Genomic DNA, 26,107 nt, shown 5'->3' with positions numbered 1-26,107 from the left:
GGGATACACTGATGAACACACAGTTCTTGATTACAAAGATCTAAGAGTCCAGTGTTAACTGCATTAATTGGCTAGAATTTGATAAGTGTATTAACAGAGATATATGTAAATTATTTTAGGTAAGAGAAAGGACTCCTAATTCAGCTTGGTAAAGACAGGGTAGGCTTCTTGGAGAAGATTATTGCAGTGTTGATTCTTAATAAATGAAGAAGAAACCAGTGAAAAGAAAAGAGGTAGACTGGGTGATTCTGGTTAGACACGATGTCATGAGGACATGGCAAGGACGCCAGAAATAGTGTTTTCTGTGAAAAAGGAAGGAAGATTGTCAGGGTGTGTGTACGTGTGTGGCTAGTGAATGGCTGACTGTGTACATGTGTGTGTGCGCACGCACACACACACACACACACACACACACACCAGAATGTGCACTGTGGATAGGTAGGGCCACAGCAAGAGCCTTGTAGTCATCCATCCTGTAGACTCTCTACTTTGTCCTCTCCTTGTCCCTAATGAAAATTTTTTCTTGATTCTACAAGGCTGTTGGAACAATAGTGATCACTTTAGAAGTGCAAACCAAATTCCCATTTGAGATCTGATCTGCAGTTTGCATGTGCATCAGAGAACCACTGCTCCTCTATATACAGTCACAAGCAAAAGGGGTTGGGAGAGAGAGTTTTCATGGTTCCATTACAACACAGGTATTCAGATTGAATTGAACTTACTCTTAAGTCACACACATGAGGACACTCGACCAATAAACTACTTATCTGGAGTGGGATTTAACGAACCCCATGACAGAGACTGGGTAGGTGCTCTCCAATCCAGCTTCTTCTATCCCCTGAGCATACAGCTAGATTACATTTCTCAGCTTCCGTTGCAGGGAGGTGTAGCATGTGATTAAGTGCTTGTCATTTCTCCCCTGGATTGCTGCAGTAGTTTTCTAAGTGATTTCCCCTCCTCTGCCCAGTCCCTTCTATTCTCTACATAGCAGGCAGAACAATCCTATGAAAATGTAGAAATCTGATTATGTCAGACCTTGTTCCAAACTCTCCGATAATATTCCATGTTTACAACTGCCTACAAGGAACTAGATGATCTCCTCCACCACAGTGCTAATCTCTGGGACCTTACTGTCAGTATTCGCTTGACTACCATAGTTCGAACACTCTAGCAATACTGACTGCTTTGCTCTATCAAGTACATTTTTTCCCCTCTGCCTAGAAAAGCTTCTCCAGATGTCCATCATGGGTCACCTCCTCCCTGTTTTCTGATTTCCATCCCAATGACACCTCAATGATGAGACCAGTCCTGAACACCTTTCTCAAAGAGCAAACTGACACCTAACCAGCTAGTTACTTGTGGCTTCCACTCACTGGTTCTCTTCCTGGCTTTGCATTTCTCCATGGTTATTATTATGAAATGACAATATGATGTTGATATTAACCACATTACTTATAAATGACTTAAAAGGAGACTATGTAGGTTTCATTGTCTCCCTCCTAATTTTAGTCATTCTTTTATGTCATTTGTGTTATTTTCTTGTCCTTGGTTTTCTCATGGGTGACTTACTCATTCATGTAGTCATTTATTTAATCATTTAGCCATTTATTTATTGAGAGGCTACTTTGTGTCAGGCACTGTATCAAGCAGTGGGGATGGACGAGGGTCTGGGAAGGCAGCCCTCATGGAGCTCAACTGGGGAAGACAGACATCAGACTGTTATTACAAACATGGTGAATGTTGAAGAAGAAGACATGAAGCTCAGAGCAGAGAGATCGCAGTGTAAACTAAGAGACTGTGATCTCCTCTAAGTTCCTTCTGGCAGTAAGATCTATAATTATAAGTTTATTTCTGACACTAGTCATTTAACGGGGGGAGGAAGGGCCCAGTGAAGGATCTAATAGTTATCCAATGCCTGGTATACCACTGAACACCTACTGAAAGATTCTTGCTAAACACCGCAAAGTAGTTATTACTCTTCCCATTTTCAGATATGGGAAATTCAACACTCAGGTGGGCATTGTACAATATTATACAATGGGAATTACAATATTCCCATTGTAAGCCTGAGTAAATATTGTACAATGGGAATTATAATATTGTACAATGGGAATTACAATATTGTACAATGGGAATAAATATTGTACAATGGGAATTACAATACTGTACAATGGGAATTACAATATTCCCATTGTAAGCCTGAGTAAGTTGTGGGACAGAACTCTGCTTAACACATACACATAAAGTTGAACACTTTATCACAGTGCTACTCATGGTATAATCTATGGACAAACTGTTATTGTTTTCCAATGAAATAGGGAGGTTGTGGCAGAATATAAATCAATGAACTGCTTCCTTTCTCCAGAAACTCTTGCTACAAAAAAAGAAAAATGTCATCTGAACTAAACAGCATGTTCTGTAACTGATTTACATTCTGTGTATTCTGGAAGAGAAAGAGGTACAGGGGAGTCAGATTGTAGGAAGGTAAGAGACAGCACAGCACGATGGATTCTGAGAACTAAGAAGCAGGAGGATAGGGTAGAGCTGTGGGGAGATGGGGGTAGTGAAAGGCATAGCTAGAGAGTTACACAGGGGTCATAATTAAAGGAATTTACATGGCATGCCAAGATATTTGACCCTATTTTAAAAACAATGAGGAACCACTGAACACTCATGAGTTTTGGTTACTATAAAGAATGTGCTGGCTATACTCCACTAGTCATTTGAATTTTGTCTGTGTGTAAATTATACTTTCATATCTCTTATACAGTTTTCCATTCAGGTTTTGGTGGTTTTCTTATCCTTTCATGTAAGTTCTCTTAATAATAAATAAATATGGACCTCAGTGCTTTATTATATTTGTGGTAAATATTTTACAGTTTGTTGTTGGCCTCAATATTTTTTGATGTATTCAATAAATTTTTGTTGAATAAATAAATGCATAATTTTGCTTTTGTCTTATAAAATTATAGTCACTATTTGGTTTCATGAAGGATTTTATAGATTCATAAACATATTCTAAATGCTGAAAGTGTATCAAGGACTTCGGAGTTTTTTTTTTTTTCTTGTCAACAGGATTGAAGATCCAGGCAATCTCACTGGTAGCCTTAGTTCTCCCACTATATCACTGACTGACCTGGAAAAGGCACTTAATCTCTGTTTTTCTTTCATCACATATAAAATAAGGTAATACTATATACCCAATCCTGCCTGCCTCATGGAGGATATTAAACAAATGAATTAGAAAGTAGGTAATGACATCCATAATTAGGAAGAGGTATAATATATTCCCTGCTCTTTGGAGGAGCATGCTATTAATTTCAAGGCATCACCGTAAATCACAATTTATTCCTGTTTGCTTAAAGCAAGGGAACAGGAGGGCAACTCAATTCAAATAGCAAGACAGGATTTTCTGATTTCTGTTTCTGCTCTTGTCCTGTTTCATTGAGTTTTAACATTCTTTGAACTCCTAAAATGAGCAAAGCCCTATGGTACGCATTTTCAATCCATTACAACATGGTTACCTCATTTAAGATTCATTTGTAACCCAGATATCCTGGAAAAGAAAATGGAAGACTTGAAGAAAGGTCAACCATAAACAATGTAGTGTTGGAGCCTCCAATGGCTGATGCTTAGTTCTTTTTCAAGCTAACACAAATAGATTTGGGAAATATATTTCATTTTATAATATTCTTGTGAATCATTATCATCATTCCTTGACTTAAATAACTGAGGAAAAATGCAGTTTAATAGAATTCCCCATAACAAAATTTGGGGAATAAAACAAATGTAATTTATCTTATAAGATCATCAGATTGATATGCTGGTCAACCTAAGGTCTAATGAGTAACATTTCTTGAAGCAAGAGCCAACTTACTTTTCTTTAAAAAGAAATGTGCAAAGTACCAAGTATACATTTAGTGTTTGGTAGTTGCAAAATATTTTTATACATATTGTTTCATTAAATTCTTATAATTCCTTAGTTATCTATTATATACATAGTAGTACATATATGTCAATCCCAATCTCCCAAACCATCCCACCCCCTGCTCCCCACTTGGTGTCCATACGTGTGGCTGATTCCCTTTGCTGTACAGCAGAAACTAACACAAAATTGTGAAGCAACTATACTCTAGTTAAAAAAAAAAGATTAAAAAAAATTAAAAATTCTTACAATTCCATTACATAGCTATTATTGTGCACATTTTAATGCACAGAGGAATCACTTTCACCCAGTAAATTTCCATGATTCACCCAAGTTTAAGAACCAGTATTTGGAAGCTAGTCTTCAGGTTCTACATTGAGTGTGTTTGTCAAGAACATTGCATCTAAATCTAAATGTGCTTTTATAAATATCACAGGTAACAAACTCAAATGCTTCCAGGGGCTAGACAGGAGACAGAAATGTGTAAAACAGGCCAGATGGGGACTAAAGTGAAGACCATTATCTAAAGTGGAAGGGGCTACTTCACGGGCTTTTGTTGCCATGTGGGAATAGGGGACCGGTGTTGTTAAATTATCGTGTTTCTACAGAAAATTTAGAATATTGATGTTCAAATGTAACATCTTCTGATTTTTAATTGATGGATATAATTAAAATTCACCATGAGAAAAACATAAGGCATTTGCAGCCATCACATTGAGAACAGACTATTAAGCAGCCTTCTCTGGTGTGCCTATTCTTATTTGATAATCAAATGAGGAAAGACATCCCATTTTACAGATAAGAACACTAGAAGTAAAAAAAAAAAAGTTTGTGATTTGCTTAAGGTCACATAGGCTAGCACGTGGCAACTATGTGGCTCAAAACTCACCAATTACTCTACACATCATTTCACTGCCATGACTTATTTTGTGATGTGTCTAGAAATCAGAGAGAAATCAAATTATTCCACTACACAGTTATGTGCTTCCACCCCAGTGTATTATAATGCTTGAGTCAATGGCACAACACTCTGCTGTCCAGACACTTCCCAGCTGCCACAGCTTGACTGTCACAGCTGGGGTTGCTCTGAGCATCAGTGCTTTGGAGGAGAACTCACAGGGTGGTTACCAATGAAGATAAAAGAGAAAACCTGAGGATTAAAAATGGACAATTTCCAGTTAAAATTACCATATTGTAATTTTGTTAGTTATCAGACTAAGTACATAGAAGCTTATCTGACAAGAAATTGTCCTAATGGGCATGATTTAACCTAGAGATGTCTGATTTCCTCATATGTGGTGTCCAGATGGTCTTTTTTGCTCTCTGTTGAGACCAGGAGGCATAAAGGCCATTTCTAAAACAGAGACAATGAAGTAAGTGCAGGGTGTAAATGCACAAGGCTGGTCAACATAATGTACTCAATCAGATTATATTTTTAAAGCTAATTCCCTATTACTGACATAGGCAACTGATGAGGGAGAAAAAAAGGGTACTACTTTTTAGTGGTTTTGCTAGAGATGCTATTACAAGTGACTAGAGCTGATGAGATAGATCCCAATGTCATGCAGGCTCTGCAGTAAAACATGGGAAAGCAAAAGGGAGGATAACAAAATGAACAAGAGAGAAGCCTAATGTTCTACTGAGAAATACTGCTTTTTCCTTTCAATGCAGAATTAATTCTGTGCCTAACCAGTATCTCCTACGCACTAATGAGAAAAAAGGTGCATAGAACTTAGCTGAAAAAAAAAAAAGCCATTGGTAGTAGTCTGCGCACAGTATGGAACACACCAATTACACAGTAAATAATTAAACAAAAGTCCTCTAAAATGCCCAGTTTATAACTTCTTATGGTAGCTCCAAATTACAACACTGGCTATTTGCATAGGATTTTACAGAACCATCTATTACAGTATTCAAGAAAAAGAAAATACCTCACAAGACATATTTCTCATTTGGAAGTACAATAACTTTGTAAGTTAACATTTGGAAAGCTTCCCGGTTTTAGCAGTAAAATGATAATGCTAGACGTATCATTTTAAAGTGGAATCTCCTAGAAGTTAATTCAGTTGACAAGGTCACATTTAGACTTTATTTTTTCCCCTTATGTTTTGCACTCAAAATAATTCCCAGATCCTATTATTCAAAGCACTGAAGTTACCATAGCAATTCATGCGTCTGCTCATACTCAAGGAACCTCTGAGATAGCTACTTAAAAAAAATAAACTTCTAAGATACAGATCATGGAATGCATAGTGTTTTGAGAAAGGGAAACAAACCAGAGACGCTTATTCGTTGGGTAGAATTGTTTGATTTTAGTAATATCTTATTGTGAAGATTCAGTAGAATAGCCCTGGATTTAAGAGCAAACTCTGGGGGCTTCCCTGGTGGCGCAGTGGTTGAGAGTCCGCCTGCAGATGCAGGGGACACGGGTTCGTGCCCCAGTCTGGGAGGATCCCACATGCCGCGGAGCGGCTAGGCCCGTGAGCCATGGCCGCTGAGCCTGTGCGTCCGGAGCCTGTGCTATGCAACGGGAGAGGCCACAACAGTGAGAGGCCCGTGTACCGCAAAACAACAACAACAACAACAACAACAAAAAAAAAAGAGCAAACTCTGGGTTCAAAGCCTCATTCTGCCAGTTACTTGCTGTGTGACCTTGGGCAATTTATATAACCTCTGTATCCTTATTTCCTCATCTATAGATAATGGTATCTATTACATATGTAGTTGTTGCAGTTGTTGTGAGGATTAAATAAACATTTGTAAGGCACTTACAGCACAGCAACTAGTCTACAGTAAGTACTATGTAAGAATTAGCTTTCATCTTAAAGAAAGATGTATTTTCATAGTAGCAGAGAGAATATATTTTCAAACAAAAAATTTTAAATATATTGTATCAGAAAAGAATTGCACTTCAAGTCTTATGGGAGCATATCTGAGAGGGAGAAGAAAAATGATAGAGATTCAATGTGAAATATCTAAAATACCTTAACTTAATATATTTTCTGCACTTAAAGTATAATACTTTATGGTTCCTTTTATACCTCTTTAATAAGTTTTCAGATTTTAGAAATAAATCTATAGTAATTATACTCAAATTTGTTAACATTTTTGTGTATCTTTTAGACACTTCCACAAGTTTCAAATTTTATTCACAAAAGTCAGTCAACCTCAGGCAGTCTTTGTTTTAACTCCTAAAAATTTTTCAGAAAGTAGTCAAGAACTAAAACATTTCTTGATAATGAAACATCAAATTTTCCTTTATTTTTAATTTGTGAAATTTGTTTTCTTGATTCCACCTTTCATTGGTCTTTGTCCATTTAGCCATTTTTGTATTTTCAAATATTGCTCTTATATATTTAAATGTATTTCTTCTTAAATATCAAAACATACTCAAAGGTCTATTTTTCCAATTCATTTGTTTCTTTAACAAAACAGATGAAAGAAATGCTATGTCAAAACAGTCCAACACCAGGTATTTTGTGCTTTAGGTCAGAAACGTTAAGAACCCAAATTTCTTTCCCATGTAATTGAATAAAACTGAAGTGTTAGGAGAAGAAAGAAAAATTTTATTGACATTTTTGAAAATGATACAAATTTTAATACTGCAAATGAGATTGTTTATAACTAAGCACAGAGCTTTCCTTTGCATCTTGGATTATTATCCCCACAATTCAGTTTTCTTCTTTTTGGTGTTAATGTGGCATCATTTATTTATAGCAATATATTTTTTACAACTGTATTTAATTTTTTCATGTGTATTTCATATTTCAAAATATGTTGTCTGTGTATATATTTTTTCTCATTAACCAGACACAATGATTTTCTAGAAGACAAGAACTCTGGCACTTAATTCATTTGTAACTATGATACAGGTACCTCCTTCCCTCACTTTTTTTTTAACATTTGAGATTGATATACTTTATTGCATATAACTTATACATCAACTTACAGAAAAGAAAGAGGGAAACAGGATATGTTGACATAAGTAGAAATGTACTGAAAATATTAATTTTTGTACTTTGGCAAATATGTTACAACTTACATTTTTTCCAGTATTATTGAGAAATCACTGACATGCATCACTGTATAAGTTTAAGGTGTACAGCACGATGGTTTGATTTATGTATACTATGAAATGATTACCACAGTAGGTTCAGCAAATGTCCATCTTCCAACATAGATACAATAAAAAGAAGAGAAAGGAAAAATTCCTTATGACAAGAACTCTTACAATTTACTCTCTTAACGGCTTTGCTATGTATCACACAGCAGTGCTAGCTATAGTCATCATGTTGTACATTACATCCCCAGGACTTACATATCTTATATTTGTACCTTTTGTTCACCTTCCTCCAATTCCCTCTCCCACCACCCTCCACCTCTGGTAGCCAGAAGTCTGATCTCTTTTTCTATGAGTTTGTTTCTGTTTTTATTTTTAATATTCCACATATATTTTACTTAGCATAATGCCGTCAAGGTCCATCCATGTTGTCACACATGGTAGGACTTCCTCATTTCTTATGGCTGAAAAAAAAAAAAAAAATATATATATATATATATACACCACAACTTCTTTACCCATTAATACATTGATGGACACTTAGGTTGTTTCCACGTCTTAACTGTTGCAAATAAAATTGTTATTAACATGTGGGTGCAGATATCTTTTCAAATTAATGCTTTTATTTCCTGTGAAGTTGCTAGATCATATGGTAGTTCTATTTTTAATTGTTTGAGGATCCGCCATACTGTTTTCCGTGGTGGCTGTACCAATTTACAATCTTATCAACAGTGCACAGGGGTTCCCTTTTCTCCACATCCACACCAGCATTTGTTATCTCATTTTTTTTTTTTTTTTTGCAGTACGCAGGCCTCTCACTGTTGTGGCCTCTCCCATTGCAGAGCACAGGCTCCAGATGTGCAGGCTCAGTGGCCATGGCTCAAGGCCCAGCTGCTCCGCGGCATGTGCGATCTTCTCGGACCGGGGCACAAACCCATGTCCCCTGCATTGGCAGGCGGACTCTCAACCACTGCACCACCAGGGAAGCCCTATCTCTTGTTTTTTTGATGACTGTCATTTTAACAGGCATGAGGTGATATCTCATTGTGGTTTTAATTTGCATTTCCCTAATAGCTAGTGATGCTGAGCATCTCATGTATGTATTTGCCTATCTTCTTTGGAGAAATGTCTATTCAGGTCCTTTACCCTTTTTTAATTGGGTTATATATTATTTTGCTATTCAGTTCTATGAGTTCTTTATATATTTTGGATATCAACCCCTTATCAGATATATGGTTTATAAATATTTTTTCCCTTTCTGTTGGTTTTCTTTTTACTTTTTTGATGGTTTCTTTTGCTGTGCAGAAGTTTTTTAGTTTGACGTAGTCCTACTTGCTTATATTTGATTTTGTTGCTTGTGCTTTAGATGTCATATCCAAAAATCACTACCAAGTCCCATGTCAAGAAGCTTTATTCCTATGTTTTCTTATAGGAATTTTATGGTTTCAGGTAAGTCTTCAATTCATTTTGAGTTAATATTTATGAGTGGTGTAAGATATGGGTCCATTTTCAGTCTTTTCCATGTGAATATCCAACTATCCCAGCATGGTTTATTGAAAAGCCTGTCTTTTCTCCATTGAGTATGCTGGGCTCCCCTGTCAAATATTAGTTGACCGTATATGCTTGAGTTTACTTTTGGGCTCCTAATTCTTTTCCATTGCTCTGTCTGTTTTTATGCCAGTACCATACTGTTTTAATGAATATAAGCTTTATTATATAGCTTGAAATCAGGAAGTATATAACCTCCTGCTTTGTTCTTCTTTCTCAGGATTTCTTTGGCTCCTTAGGCTCTTCTGTGCTTCCATATAATTTTCAAAGTGTTTTTTCTACTTCTGTAAAAATTGCCATTGAATTCTTTATAGGGATTGCACTGAATCTATAGATGGCTTTTGGTAGTATTGACATTTTAACAAACAACATTAATTATTCCAATCCATGAAAATGGGATACTTTTCCATTTATTTATATCTTCTTCAATTTCTTTCATCAACATCTTGTAATTTTCAGAGTAGAGATCTTTCACCTACTTAAATTGATTCCAAAGTATATCACTGTTTTGATGCTATTGTAAATGGGATCGATTTCTTTATTTCTTTTTCAGAAAATTGGTTGTTAGTGTATAGAAATGCTATTGATTTTTGCATGTTAATTTTGTACCCTGCAACTTTACTGAATTCATCGATTAGCTCTAACAGTCTTTATGGCTGAGTCTTTAAGCTTTTCTATATAGAAAATCATGCCATCTGCAAATACAGACAATTATACTCCTTCCTTTCCAATTCTGATACCTTTTCTTTCTCTTGCCTAATTGCTCTAGCTAGGACTTCTAGTACTATGTTGAATAGGAGTGGTGAGAGTGGGCACCTTTGTCTTGTTCCTGATCTTAGAGGAAAAGCTTTCAACCTTTCACCCTTGTGATGTTAGCTGTGGGCTTGTCATATACGACCTTTATTATGTTGAGATATGTTCCTTCTACATCTAATTTATTAAGAGTTTTTATCATAAATGGAATTTGAATTCTTTCAAATGTTTTTTTTTGTAATTATTGAGATATCACATGATTCTTTTCTTTCATTCTATTAATGCGATGTATTATCACATTGACTGATTTGCCTATGTTCAGCCATCCCTGCATCTCAAGAATAAATACTGCTTGATCATGGTGAATAATTCTTTTAATGAGCTGCTGAATTGTTTGCTAGTACTTTATTAAGAATTTTTGCATCTATATTCATCAGAGATATTGGCCTGTAGTTTTCTTTTCTAGTTGTGTCTTTTTTTGGGTTTTGGTATTAGGATAATGCTGGCCTCATAAGATGAGTTTAGGAGTGTTCGTTTCTCTTCAAAGTTTTGGAAGAGTTTGAGAAAGATTGGTGTTAATTTCCATTTTAAAAACCAATTTGCCAAAGTCTCTAAGTGGTTTAAAAGCATTACTTAAGGCTTGGTGGCTTTAAATATGTAATGTGTTACTGAGTAGAACTATGGTTAAAATGGTTAGGATGCCTGTTCAGTCAGAAGACCATATATGGCTGCTGCTCATTTAAAAGCAACAGAGACCTTCTCTTTACCTGGTCTCAGATTCTGAGAAAACATAGTACCTAGGTGAGAGGTCTTAAAAGATGCAATTGCTTTTGCCCTGTAATTTAGATCTCTATAAATTTTGTTAGCCTGGAAGCAGTAGTGTTTAACGGTTAAGAGCTGGGATCTCAAGCCACAGAAAAATGTATGTCTGAATTCTGGCTCACCTTTTGCTATGTGACTTCAGAAAGTCCCAGTTTTCACATCTATAAAATCCAAGTAGTAATAGTACCTTGTTCTTCGAAGATTGTGATGAATAAAACAAGAAAAAAAGCACATGTAAAGTGCCTGAGACAGTGTGCAGTTCATAAGCTTAATAAATAGTAGCCAAGGGTTTTTTATTACTATCTATTTTGAGTGCTGTGATTTCTAAGGACCTGACATTTAGAGCTTCCTCCTTTTGCCAATCTCTACCTCTGACACATGGCTATTTAGTTACTTAGACCTCACCTTTATCCACCAGAATTGAGACCCTAAGGACTGAAGCTGCCCTTCCTTCCTTGCAGACAGTCAGAGGTCATTGGTCAACCTGACACTCCAGCCTTTAAGGAACCAGTTCACTGAGGTTGGTGCTTTAGGACTTCAAAAGGGGCCCTCTGGAGAACTGAAGTTGGATCTTTATCCACAATGCCTACTTTTCTTTGCTCACCAGTGGAGTTCTGGCTCTCAGCCTGGCTCCCTTTTTGGTTATAGCTTCTTGACTCTGCTCTTTGAAATACCTTCCCCATTTCCTACCTTTGCAAATATCACTTCTGTTAATACTAGTGACTTTGTCAAATCTCAGAAGAAATTTGACTAGTGACCTGAATGCATAAATTTCCTAACTACCAAGAAAACAAATATGACTTTGTAGCCAGAGGTCAAACATTGATGGTCTGTGGGCCACCCTCTTCCCAAAGATATATTAAAGCACTGATGAAACATTTTGTGAACATCAATGTCTTTATGCCAAGTCATGAATTTTCCAACGTTTTGACACATTCCCTACCAGTTATATTACTTTACTCCCAGTCCAGTACACTATGTTTTACTCGCCTGCTCTCAAATGACCTGGTCAGACCTTGGCTCCACCATCTGAGGGAGTTTGTCAAGTGGGAAATCTCAGTAACACACAAGCTTCTAATCCAGCACCATTAGATTTGCTCAACCAGAGATTCCAGAATTACCATGCCACCCCTTTCTGGTGCCTTGATAGTGGGTTAATTCCGAACCACAGTTTCTGGTTCCATAGACTTTGGGGCCTAAATCTCTTATTTCCCCTTAACCATGATGAAAAGATCTGTAAAATAATTTCTTCTGAACTTAACCTCTGTCTCATTCTCTTGCATTCTTCCCATTTCATGTCTTCTTGAGCAACCAAACTCCAGTTTCATAAAAAATCCTCATATGACAGTATGCAAAATCAGCCTATACACCATCTACCTACACTGAACACCTAATGTTTTTCTGTTAGTTTGTTGTTCTGTGGTTTCCCTCTATCATTACAAGATGACTACATATGGAATGCCTTTAAAAAATATGAGTGCCAAGGTATGGAACAAAAAGGCAATGAGGAGAAATGAACAATGCAAACAAATCCATTTTGATTTCCTCTTTACCACTAAACAGAAGACTTGGTCTCCTCTGAAAGATTTATGGGGCTTCCTACCATAAAGGAGGTTGGGTTATGGCTATGCTTACTTTATAAAATGAAATTCTGCCATCATAGGCAAGGGTTCATGGCTGTAATTATTTCAATGATCTTCCCAGTCAATGTGTCTTACACAGCTGAGCCAAGCCCTCTCTCACACAGGCAGGCAAGCCATTTCATAAGAAGTCTAAAAGCTCCCACAACTTTGTGTGACCTTGCATTGAATAACACTGGAAAATTGATTTGGCTCTAGTAATAAAAGACCGTCTACATTATCTGCATTCTAATTATAATTAATATAACCAGGATAACTGCTGTATTATTTACGATTAGAGCAATGGTGAGCACAGTGTAATAATAATCTGCTACATAATTTTTTATTGATCTGATGGCTTTATGGCAGAAAAAACAAAATGCTACACCACTGCATAGCTAAAATTGCCTTTCTTGACATTAGTGTTTACAGAGAGGTTTTCATTTAACATTTCTTTTATCTGATGAAATTCCCATAGTTTTAATATCATAATAAGTGTGATCCTATGGATTCTTTCAATTTTCCTCTTTGAAAAGAACTGAAGAACAGGCATAATTCATCTACCCAGGTTTCCCATTCTTTACTTATTGAGTATCATTAATTCCCTGACACAAGAGTCATCACACATTTCATTAACAGGCATGGAATAAACCTGAGAAAGAAGTGGCTTTCAGTTAAGGGAATGCTATCTCTCACCCTAAATAAACCCTCTCTTTGAGGATAATGTATAGTCTAGTATAAATGTACTTATAAAATCTGTGTATTTTTCTTTAACAGAAAGTTAGAAAATTACTTTTTAAAAATATTAATGGAGGAGCTTTTTAGGAGCACAAAGATCTTTATGAAGCTAGGTAAGAGTGTTCACCATTCTCTATGATTAGTGATAATGCTTGATTCAATTATATAATAAATTGGAAAATGTCTTATACTAAGAAGTGAATAATAAACTTTGGTAGAAAAGTAAACATAACAATGTATGTACTGAATTATTTCATTTCAGCAGGACTTGCCAACTCATGCAATGATTTGTATTTAACAAGGGATTAACACCTAGCAATAATTTTTTTCTGATATCCAATTTTATCAGAATACTGAATGATAAAATTATAAAAACAATTTTGTTTAAAGTTGGTTAGCTTTGCAAAATTTAAGAAAAACAGCAATATACAATATATAAACTTTACACTTGGTTTCAACTATATTAACATTTGAGAATCAGGCCTTAAAGTGTGTAGTTGCTTGCACAATATGATGAAATAGATTTCAATACCCATGCACTATTTTGAAAAACATATTCAAATAATATTTCACAGACTTATACTATGTTTCATGCATTATTTCAGTTAATCTTAACAAATCATGTAAGGCAGGAAAGACAAATGTAGAAACCGAGGTTTGAACATCTGGGATGTGGCAAAGTCACATCTAACGCTTTTATCTCCAGATCTACAATTCTGTACTTTTGCTATACTATCATGTCCTTTAGAGATTTGTTTGATTTGAATTAGGTGATTGTTGCATTGATGTTAAGTCTCACAGAAGAGATCTGTGTAATATTTACATAAAAATATAAAGATTATGAAACATAACTCATAAAATCTCAAAGATGAGTCAGATTTAAGAGGATTTTCAAATGAACATCATCATCATCATTATGGCAATAGACATTTATGGAACCAGAAAATAATATTATCTCATAATAATGTGACATATGAAGAAAGCAAAGTTTAGGGAGAAATTAAATAACTTGCTCAATGTCACATAGCTAGCTAGTGGTGGACCAAGGCTCTGAACACTGATATGTATAAAATATAAGTCTGTCCTATTAATATTGTTTCAGTTCTTCATGTACTAGCTTTCCAACAGTATATCTTGTGAAGGCTATCTTACAATTATTTTAACAAAGAAATAAACCCTGAATTTAACTGTATTTTCTTCTTGTGGCTTAGGAAGCAGTAACAGAGGCATCAAAAGTGTTGTCACAGAAACAGTCACTCTCAGAGTCCTCATAGACATTTATATTAGATTATTTGAACATTTCAGAATTTTATGTGATAGCCATGCCAACATGAATGATCTAAAATGTATTATAGCGAGGGGCTGTTGACTATGACTTTGAAGAGAATATCTCTATGTAGATTTCATTTTCAATTTAATTATTTGTTTATTAAGAAATTAATCTTTGTTAGGAATGTTATAAAATGTTTTTTTAAACAAAAAATAAGAGACTTGATTGTTATTGAATTTTAGACAAGGCATATAATTAAGCATTCTTAGTTAAAGAAAAAAAAAGACAAAATTGCATGCTATTTGAAAAAATAGAAATAGAAATATGGAAATCTATATTTGAGTTCACCCCTGGCACTCATTTTCCCCCTTCCCAACCCCTCTTTTACTGTTGCTATAGTTGTACAGTGAAAAAGTAGCTAGAATGAGATAAATCTAGGAATTAGGGTTTCATTCCAGAGGGAGTGTCAACAATTTCCCCTTTGTTATTTCTATTATCTGGCTGTTGGCAATCAGAGTTTAAAAATAACTCTGTTTGCTACAGTGGAGCAGATGAAGTGTGTGGCAATTTTTCCTGAAAAATGTATCTTGGCCAGACCAGTTTGGTAACAGGAAGGCCAATGTCCATGCCTTACTGTGCTAATCTATTTCCCCTTGAAAGACAGGGCTTAGGTTGGACAAATATGTAAAAGTTATTCCACAGTCCATGCCCCTAATTTTATATTTTCATCTAAAATATTTTTTAAATGCTTGGAAAACTGAAATATTATTTGAAATTTTCTAGAAATTGTAGCCAATGTAATAAGGCAGGAAACAAGAATAATAATTGTAAAACCACAAGAAAGGTGACAAAAAAGTCATTATTTACAGATTAGAAATAGAGAATTATTAATATCAGACAAAAATTACTTTAAATGTCAATACCAGTCATGTATTATTAATAGAGAAAAATATAATTGCTACAAAGTTTCATTCACAATTACAAAAAAACTGCCGAATACATGGGAATGTTTTAACAAGGTATATATATACACACATATATATGTATGTGTGTATATATATATATATATATATATATATATATATATGACCAGTAAGAAATGTAGTGACAGAAATCAGAATTTACTAATGTGAACAAAGAGTTAAAAAGGAGAAAATATATAAATGACAATTTACTTTCAAATTGATTTATAAATGTAGTGTAATGTTAAAATCTCATCAGTATTTTTTTGGAAATAAAGAAAATTACTTCTTTCATCTGGTAGAATAAACAGATAAAAATATCCAAAATAATTTTGAAAAAGAATAATACAAGGTAGTATGTTAAAACACACTATTATGGTACAAAATCAAATGAATGTGATATAGGCATAAGGAAAGACAAAGGTATAGATAGAATCAACTATTCTAAAAGGAATCTAGAATGCATAAGAATTTATTTGATTGAAGCAACAAATCAGTTTGGGGAACACCTCATTCTTCTGAAAAATAATACTTATTTAGATATCTACTTTAAACCATTTACTGGCATAAATGTAAGGTAGAATAAAATTCAGAATCAGTTAGAGGGGACTTATAACATAGGAATTAAGAGATGACTGCTTTGCTCCCAACTGTAAATTCTCTCTGTGCAAGTTACTTAGTCTCTCTGGGCTCTAGTTTTCCCAACTATAAAATAGAGATAATGATAGCGCCCATTGTTATAGGGTTTTTGAGAGGATTAAACAGGTAAATATGTAAAGTGCTGAGAAAACTGTCTGACACACGGTAAGAACCCTAACAATGTTGGCAACTGCATTACATATACTGTTGCATATTAAAGGGATATGGTGATTTAAAATAAAAACAGCAGAAGTAAAGAGAAAAAGTTGAACTATTTCTTTCTTCTCCAAATGTGAATGGTCTTTGCAAGATTCACAGGAAGCAAGTAAACTGCAAATGGAATAAACTATAAATTTGACATCCCTTAAAAGGAAAAACTTTAATAATCAAAAATAGAGAAAATAAAAATTTATAACAAAATTAAAATAACAAATGAGAATTGTAGAATAAAACAATATATTCATTGCTAATAGATTATATACAAAAAAGAAATACAAAATGAAAATAATAGAGTCTGTCATACTGAGTGAAGTAAGTCAGAAAGAGAAAAATAAATACCGTATGCTAACACATATATATGGAATCTAAAAAAAATGGTACTGATGAAACTAGTGACAGGGCAGGAATAAGACGCAGACATAGAGAATGGACTTGAGGACACAGGAGGGAAGGGGAAGCTGGGATGAAGTGAGAGAGTGGCATGGACATATATACACTACCAAACGTAAAATAGATAGCTAGTGGGAAGCTGCTGCATAGCACAGGGAGATCAGCTCAATGTTTTGTGATGACCTAGAGAGATGGGATAGGGAGGGTGGGGAGGAGGCTCAAGAGGGAGGGGATATGGGGATATATGTATACATACAGCTGGTTCACTTTGTTGTACAGCAGAAACTGACACAACATTGTAAAGCAATTATACTTCAATAAAGATGTAAAAAGAAATATTTTATTTAGACAAAAAGTAGAAGAAAATTAGAAGAGCTCATCATTTTTTTTTTTTTTTTGCGGTATGCGGGCCTCTCACTGTTGTGGCCTCTCCCGTTGCGGAGCACAGGCTCCAGACGCGCAGGCCCAGCGGCCATGGCTCACGGGCCCAGCCGCTCTGTGGCATATGGGATCCTCCCAGACCGGGGCACGAACCCGTATCCCCTGCATCGGCAGGCGGACTCTCAACCACTGTGCCACCAGGGAGGCCCCAGAAGAGCTCATCATTTTAATCTACTTAAATATCAAACATTCAAAAGAATTCTTAATAGTTAAATCTCTCAAGGGATAGAGAATGTAATGGTAATGAAACATGTCCTGATATCCCAAATACAGTATGGTAAAATATATGTATCAAGACCTTTAAAAATACTCATCCTTGAGCCACTATTTCCATTCCTAGCTTCCTATTTTAAGAAAATGTATAACAACAAGAAATAAAAATTTACACAAACATGTTCAGCTTATTACTATTTATATTAGAGTAATGGAAAATAGATAGTAGATTCAATATTAAGGTTATAGCTAAGGAAATTTTGGCCTATCCATACATTAGTATAGTAATCAGATGTTAAAAAGGTGTTTCACAAAGATAGCTGTTGTTATCAATCTATTACCAATACCAATATCAACTGAAATAATTTTTAATATACTGTAATAACTGAAATAATAATTTACCAACTGAAAAAATAAATGCAATCTCAAGCTGGTATGTTTTCAAAATCTATCATACAAAGAATTTTAAAGGTAGCCTCCATGGGTCTATTTTTTCATATTTCTAATAGTAAGATACTGAATTACCAAGAAGTAAACCTTTAGTAAAACCAACCAATATAAATTTTAGGAATAAATACATATGTGACAAAGCTATTTATAAAAGGCAAGGGAAGGGGATAATGTATAAAAAATCAGGATGGAGGTTTATTGTTAGGGGAGGGAGAGTTCACAGCGAGGTGGATGCGACAAGGAGAAGCACATATAAATATATAGTTTATACAAGTAATGTATAGTACACGTTGCATCATTCTAGTTCTTAACCTGGATGGTGGGTTCATGGTTGTTCTTTGTTGTTTTGCTTCATAGTTTACCTGTGTGTTGTGGGTATTCTTGTGCTTATACCACATATAAAATCATATTTATAAAAAGGCACAGGAGAAATAATATCTCTCACTGGGATATAAAAGGAACAAAATTCAGCTTTTGGCTCTTGCCCTTGTTAGAAATGTACTGTCATTTCTAGCTAATGTCGCCCCGACTTCTAAGCACTTTACTATTTATCTGTCAAATAGGCTTGAACATTCTCAAAATTCTCGGTGAAAAGAGCTCAGACAATTGAAAGTGAATTCATACAAAGTTGTTTCCCACCATTTCTTCCCAGTAATTTAAGAACTGTCTGGCTAGTTGGATGGAAGTGGCAAGAGGATGATGTTGATCAAGATATCCTAGATGTCATAGCCCTGGTTGGGCTATGCTTGCTAGACCTTCGCTTCTAGACCTCCAGTCCCACACCCTTCAAAAGAGAGGAGAATCATATTTGTAAATATTGTCTGAAGGCACGTAAGAGGATTATGGTTACTGACCCCGTCACGTTTATTGAAAACTAGATAGTAAGCTGATGGATCTAAATACAAATACAATGATGGGTTCAACCAGATTTTTACAAAGTAATCCTTATTTATTCAAACACACACATACACGCACACTTCCCTTAAAATAGACAAAACAAAGGAAAACAACACTTAATGATGTCCTGTATTTTATTAGGCATTTGCCCCAACCTAGGCATTAAACTACATTATTTAAAAAATAAATCCAAAAGTAGGTGAGCCCAGGACATAAGGCAAAATCCAAATGTCTTGAGTATTCAGTAATGAGAATTAAAGTAATGAGAATTTTAGAAGAAACAGAACTAGAGTAAATTATAATATGTTATGTATATATTTACTGGAGATTGTCTATATCCATAGAGGGTCCAGTTTTGTTTTCACGGGTCTATTTTCACTAACGCTCTCTAAAGATTTCATAGAAATTGGATATAACATTTGCTTGCAGCACAGTAGGTAAGAGTATGTATTTATATAACTAGTTTATTACTTTTTTCCCTCTATCAATATAGTACCAAAACATTCCACATACGGTCCTCAAGTTTTTAGAAAAATGGGTATAAAAAGTGAAATATTTAAATAACTTGGTCTTTCACACTGACAATCAATTATGTTTTCTATTGACTGACCAATTTACTCATTCATTCAAAATCAAAAATATTGATTGACCTTCTAAACTCTGCTAAGTATTTGAATCCAAAAAAATTTTAAATATGATTTTTATCCTTTTAGAGCCAAGTTTAGTCAAGAAGCTAATCTCATCTCAATGTCATGAGTAATGCTGCAGTCATAATGTCACAGTAGTGCAATATTTGGGGATAAGAGAAGAGGAAATGACCCATTCTTGCTGAGGATTAAGTATATATAATTATATATGATATACTAGGTTTGATGAAATGCCCATAAGACTTCATCTGTACTTTTCAAAACCTGGTAAAGTCCAAATTCAGTTACTTTTATAATTATGGCTTCCATCATGAGCAATTCTTATAATTCTGAAAAAAAAAGGAACAGTAGAAATAGAATATGTGGACAAAGAAGGTACCCCACTTTTTTTCTTAAGGAAAGGATAATTCTACTGCTTGAAGTACTTTTCCCTGTTGTAAGAAAATGCAGGTCAGCAATACTGGCATACTGAAATGTCAGCTCAGCCATCTTTATCCACGTCTGCCTCACACTGTCTGCTGCTTTTCAAGGTAGAAAAAGCTAATTTAGTGGCTAGAGCTAAATTAGACTTCTTAATTGACATTTCACTTTCATCTAAAATTAGGCCAGCACATGTTTAAAAATCCCTTTTATTTTGAATGAATTAGAGAACAGCTTGCAAAGGCTTGAAAGATCAGAAGAGGTAGTGAGGGACAATCTGGGCTGAGCATTTTTCCAATTTGGCAACAGCTATGGAAGGTGTGTGTGTATCTCTGAGAGAAGCCAGTGGCCTATCTGTCTGGGCCCTGAAGACTGAACTGAGCAGCCTGTGAATTAACCCTCTTTGGGTCCACCTGATATGAGCTGTCTCAGTGGTTCTCAAACTTTTTGGTCTGAGGAACCCCTTACACATAAAAATTGAGGACCGAAGATCTTTGGTTTATGTGGGTTTTATCTACTGATATTTATCACAATAGAAATAAAGCTAAAAAATCTGTAAACTATTTATTTATCCTTTAAAAAATAGCAAATAATGTGCCATTTTAATGTAAAATAAATCTTTTTAGTAAAAATAACTATATTTTTCAAAATAAAAGAATAGTGAGAAGTGGCACTGTATTACATTTTTGCAAGTCTCTCAATGTCAGGCTTTAAGAGAAGACAGCTGAATTCTCATAACTGCTTTTGCATTCAGTCTGCTGTCTTATGTTGTTCTGATTTAAATATATGAAGAAAATCTGGCCTTATGTAGATATGTAGTTGGAAAAGAGAGGGGTATTTCAGTAGCCTTTTCAGGTAATTTGGGAGTTCTTTTTGATGCTGCATCAAAATTCAACAAGTGTTATCTTCTTAAAGGTGAGTTGCAGCGTGGAATCTGACACCACGTCAATTAGCTTTTCATACTCTGTTGCTTTAGATCCATTTGTATATGTTGCACTTTGAATCTTTTACCAATACATAATTTATTAGTGTCATGCATCTATTATTTTGGAGTTATTGGTCTACTGAGTTACACAGATCTTCCAAATGTTGGCACATTTCATTGTGTAACATCAAAAAAATCACATTCATGGCTATGACAAGGAATTTCATCAGGTAAGTTATTAAGTTTTGAAAAGCTGTGAAGTTCACAATGGCAGGCATTGTAAATTTCCAAAATTCTAATTTTTTCTTGAAAGCTTGATATTTATCATTGGCAATAAATACTGTCAGTTGTTTTCTTTGAAGCAATATTTATTTGAGAAAATATCTGCCAAATTCTCAAATTTAAATAACATAGTTTGTCAGACATTCTTCAAGCAAAAACAGCATTCTATGAAAAAGGTGGCTAATTCCACTTTTCATTCAAGCAATCATACAAGTGCTTTTTCCGGAGACAACTATGGTACTTCAATATGAAACACAAGTGCTTTATGTGTATTTCCCATTTTGTCACACAGAATATTAAAAAGGCATGTGCTCAAGGGTTTAGATTTAATAAAATAATTAAACTCCACTGCTTCATCAAGAACATTCTTAAGTAGCACTGTCTTTGTTTGCTTGTTTCAACTTTGGCAAAATACAATGACTTCTAGTACAGTTTGCTTCCAATGCCTGCCTCGATTCATAGAAGTTCCACCATTGCTTCTGCACTGTTAATGCAAATGTCAACACCGTGGAAAAGGCAAATAACATCTCAGTAACATTATGGAAGTAGTTTTGACCCCACGGTCTTCTGGAAAGTGTCTTGGGACCAGTGGTTGGTGGACTACACTTTCAGAACTCCCAGTCTATTTGATGACCCACAGATGGAGCCAGCTGGCTACATCAGTATACACAGTCTACAAAGTGATTTTCAAAATATAAGCTTGCAAGTATGGGGCACAGGGAAAAAAAGGGGGGAAGAGTTGAACATATATCAGAATCTTGCAGGTGGTGCTTTTGGGGACAAGCTCACACAAACTCACTGTGACAGGAAACTATTTTTTGGAGGGGGTATGTTAGGATAGGACAAAACCATCAAGAATCTCAGCTATCCTTCCTTCAATCCAGGCACTGAACTGCTGTTTAGCTCTCCAAGTACTTTCAGATTATATATTATATCAGAAAATTAAGTGCTTCATTAACTTCTCTTTCTAAACAAAGAACAGGCAACAATAGAGCAAATGGGCAGTTTTGTGGAATGACAGTGTTCCCAGTTTGGGCTTGTCTCAGTCACCTACCGCATCCCCCAAACTCAAATGTGTTCCAGAGATTGGTTGTTGGGCCTAAATATTGCCTATTGATGAAAATATCGATGATTCAAATAATACCAACTCCAAATCCTAATAATTATCAATACAATTCACTTCAAAGTTTCCTTAACTTTGAATTATTGACTCCTTATCTATGACTTAGACTCCTACTACACTGTCATATAAATGTAGAAACTTATTCAAGATAGTATTTGTTCATCATAACGTAGCATGTATCATGTGCCCAGCATGGTTATGAGTCCTTCTTTTACATATATTTAGTCATTTAATCCTCAAAACTACCTCGTAAGGTAAGGCCCCCCCACTATTTTATATTGAGAAGATGAAGTCAGAGGATCGATGTAACTTGCCTTGGTCTTCACAAGCGAATAGGTAGCAGAGTCAGGGTTTGACTCTAGGCTCTTTAGATTTCAGGTAGTCCGTGGACTTAAACACTACGCTAGAAGCAAAACAAACCCTAAAATGAGTGTTCTGCAGGCCTTTCTTTTAGTGAGCTGTCTCATTTACGGGTTGCTCTTGATTCTTCTCAAAAATAGATGAATCTCTAAACGATCCCTGGACAGAGGCTGCAATCATGTTGTCGCTTCACATCAGAAATTATGAATTCATCAAAACTAAGGCCTATCTCAGTGAGAGGTGACAAATAATAAAAGTATGACGGTGGTGTCTTAAAGGAAACACAACTACAACAATTATCATTGTTTGTATCAATGTAATAACCAAGTTTATCTAAATAATTCTTTTCATTAAGTAGATTTTTACCATATATTAGCCTAATAATTTCTAGCACTTTGCTCTGTGCTCTGTAGACTCAAGTCACTGAGAACTGGCATTAGATTAGAATCATGTAGTTTCTAGAACCATGGTCCTCAGCCTTGTGCTGTCCTCAATAAAGCATGTGGCTGTCAAGGCTCCTTCCTATTAGCGGCACTAGTTCCTGAGCTGATTTTCAATGAGAATCCCCTCCCAAGTGGAACTGTATCAGTCATTTCAAGTGAGTGAATTTATTTTGACAAACTGAGCTCCGAATTCTGATAATTACATTCACTTTCCAAAAAATCAACACTGTTTTAGGCTTTTGAAAAAATGAAAAACAAAATCACAGTAACAATGCACATAGTAAAGTAAAAATTATATTGGATTAAATTAGGAGGCTTATATAGAGAACAACCCAGTGGTTGCCAGTGGGAAGAGGGAAGTGGGGAGGGGCAAAATAGGGGTAGGGGACTAAGAGGTACAAACTACTATGTATAAAATAAATAAGCTACAAGGATATATAGTGCAGCACAGGGAATAGAGTCAATATTTTATAGTAACTATAAACGGAATGTAATATTTGAAAACTGTGAATCATTATGTTGTACACCTGAAACTTACATAATACTGTACATCAACTATACCTCAATAAAAACAAGAAAAAAAAAAGGAAAAAAAATTAGGCGGCTTATATTATAGCCACACATTCAATTTTAATTCTTTGTGGCACTTGGCAAAATTACTTTACCCTTCTGTTCCTCAGATTTCTCTTGTGTAAAATAAACTAGTATGTACCTCACATGATTGATGCCCACATTGGATGAGATAATGAAAGCAAAAGTGCTCTGTGAAGTTCAGGATGCTTTATCAATGTTGGGTGAAATCATCATAATAATGGTCATTTTATAATGTTGCAAAAAAAATTAAATGAGAATATGCTGGACTTTAAGCCCTATGAGAACAGAAATTTTCATGGTTTGGTCAGTGTTCTATATCTAGCACCCAGAACGATGCCTGACACATAGTAGGTACATAACAAATATCTGCTGCATGCATTTGTGTAACAAGGAAAGTGATCCATATAGGATGACCCAAGTGGTCACTTAGATCAACTCTATGAATGAAATAAAAATTATTTTCATAGTTTTACTATCAACATACCAATAACAATCATTTTAAAATGTTCTATTTATTGGCCTGATTGTTATATTTTCCCCCCACTATACTGTAAACTCCATAAGGACAAGGACAGTGTTGAAATGGTTCTCCACATTATTCCCGGTGCCTAGTACTAGAGATATGTGTTGAATAAAGCAAATTAATTTTAAAAGATGAAAACGCAGGGCTTCTCATGGCAATAATATACCAAAGAGTAGACTACCAGGCACCATGTCAGTAGCCCTAAATTAGCAAGGATCTTGACAGGCAACAATGCATTAGCTATCTGCATGCCACAAACACTGATGAAAGATAGCAGAACATTCTTAAAGTGTTGTCTCTTATTGCAGGTGGAGTGCAGGAATTCATAGGAATCTTTGTCATCACGCACAGTCTTTTCTACTGGGATGGGCTCACAGGCACATTAGAAACCAGCCATTGCTGTTAGGGACAGCATCAAAATGGACTGCCCGAAAAGATTCAGCAGAAAAAATAAGTGAAAGAGTACTAACATTCCTTTTTAAGTGGACGCTTTCATTGTATTAGCAGATAATCCTTTATCTAGCTCTCCTCCTCTGCGGGGGACCAGAACATTGGTAATAAATATTTAAAGCAATTGTTTTGAAAGGTTCTGCCCAGGCCAACTATGGAGTTACGTATTAGGCCTAGTGTCATGGAGACAAAGTAGAAATGCGATCTGTGAATGCCGCAGCTGCTTCGTGCTGTTTTTGCCTGCTTAGCTGCTAAAGCATGAGGAAAGGGGCTGTCTGAGCTAAGAAAGTTTAATACCTTGAAGCTGATGTATAAGGTATTATTTTGTCTTTTTGACAGGGTCTGGTGCTATTTTTACCCAGGTTGATGCAGGGGTTAGGTTAGGACGTTAGGAAGAAATGATGATTTATTTTAAGTGCTGTTTGTGTAATAGTGGCTCCCTCTGCACTCATTTCTGCCAGTTATTCATTGTTCCCAACGTAAAAATGCCCCCTTCTCCCTCTTATTTTCCTTAAAAATACACACCAGCAAGTATCTCCTTGGTAATCCCCCTAACAAGCTGCTGTTTGTTTGCTAGAATTCCTTCCTCCTGCATCACTGCTTCTATTTGTCAGCCTGGGTTCCTCCCCACGCCTGCCCCCAGCCTCCCTGCCTCCTTCTTCATGCGGGTGTTGTTTCTCATTTAAATGAACAGTTGGATTCTTTTATTTCTTACAAGTGCTGGATTCGCCTTATCGCCCTCATTCCTTTGGGGGTTGCCAATTGGTTTTATCCACGGATGTATCATTTCTCATGCTTCCTTTTTTTTTCTTGCAAAGAGAAAGAACCTCTCCGTCAACAAGCCTCTCCGGAGTGAAAGATTAAAAACCTAGACATCACCTACCTTGCAGCTCTGCTCCCAACTGGGTTGTGTAAAACTCAATTAAACGTGTCCCCATTGAATACTGCATTACAGTACATTAAACAGAGAATTCTTCGAGCGTGATGACAAAGCTCGAAACCTTGCCTCAAAGCTGTTCCTTGTAGCTTTCTTTAACAGTTCATTCTTTATGGTGCAAGTCTCCCGTTGACATAACTTTAGTCCAGCTATGAAAAAAAATTCACAGAGCCCCACAGGGATTAAAAGAGAAAAGGGGGGAAAAGTGAAGCTGGCCTTGGCACTTCCCTGGGGCCTCTATTTAAACTGCGCTGCCAACAGACCACTCGAAGCTGAAAAGTCTTCCAGAGGTCTGCAGTCTAACAATTGAAAATATAATTCCCTTATTTTGGGCAGGTGAATTTTACAGATTTCTTCCTCTACCAAGAACGTTATATTCCCCTGAATACATATGAGAAAGACATGAGTCCCTAGGGCAAGGGATTTTATGCGGACATATATTCACAGAAATTTTAAA

General features: G+C 35.6%; 1 protein-coding gene across 2 annotated transcripts in view; it reads right to left on the bottom strand.

The window, feature by feature from the left end:
* ZFPM2 (zinc finger protein, FOG family member 2) overlaps positions 1-26,107 on the bottom strand; it is a 479,524-nt gene that overhangs the window by 113,333 nt on the left and 340,084 nt on the right. The window lies entirely within an intron of this gene.

This window comes from Mesoplodon bidens (assembly GCF_964165515.1).
Source record: "Mesoplodon bidens genome assembly, chromosome: 16".
Taxonomy (NCBI): domain Eukaryota; kingdom Metazoa; phylum Chordata; class Mammalia; order Artiodactyla; family Ziphiidae; genus Mesoplodon; species Mesoplodon bidens.
The sequence above is the reverse complement of the archived record's forward strand: the minus strand, read 5'-3'. Positions and strand labels throughout refer to the sequence as shown.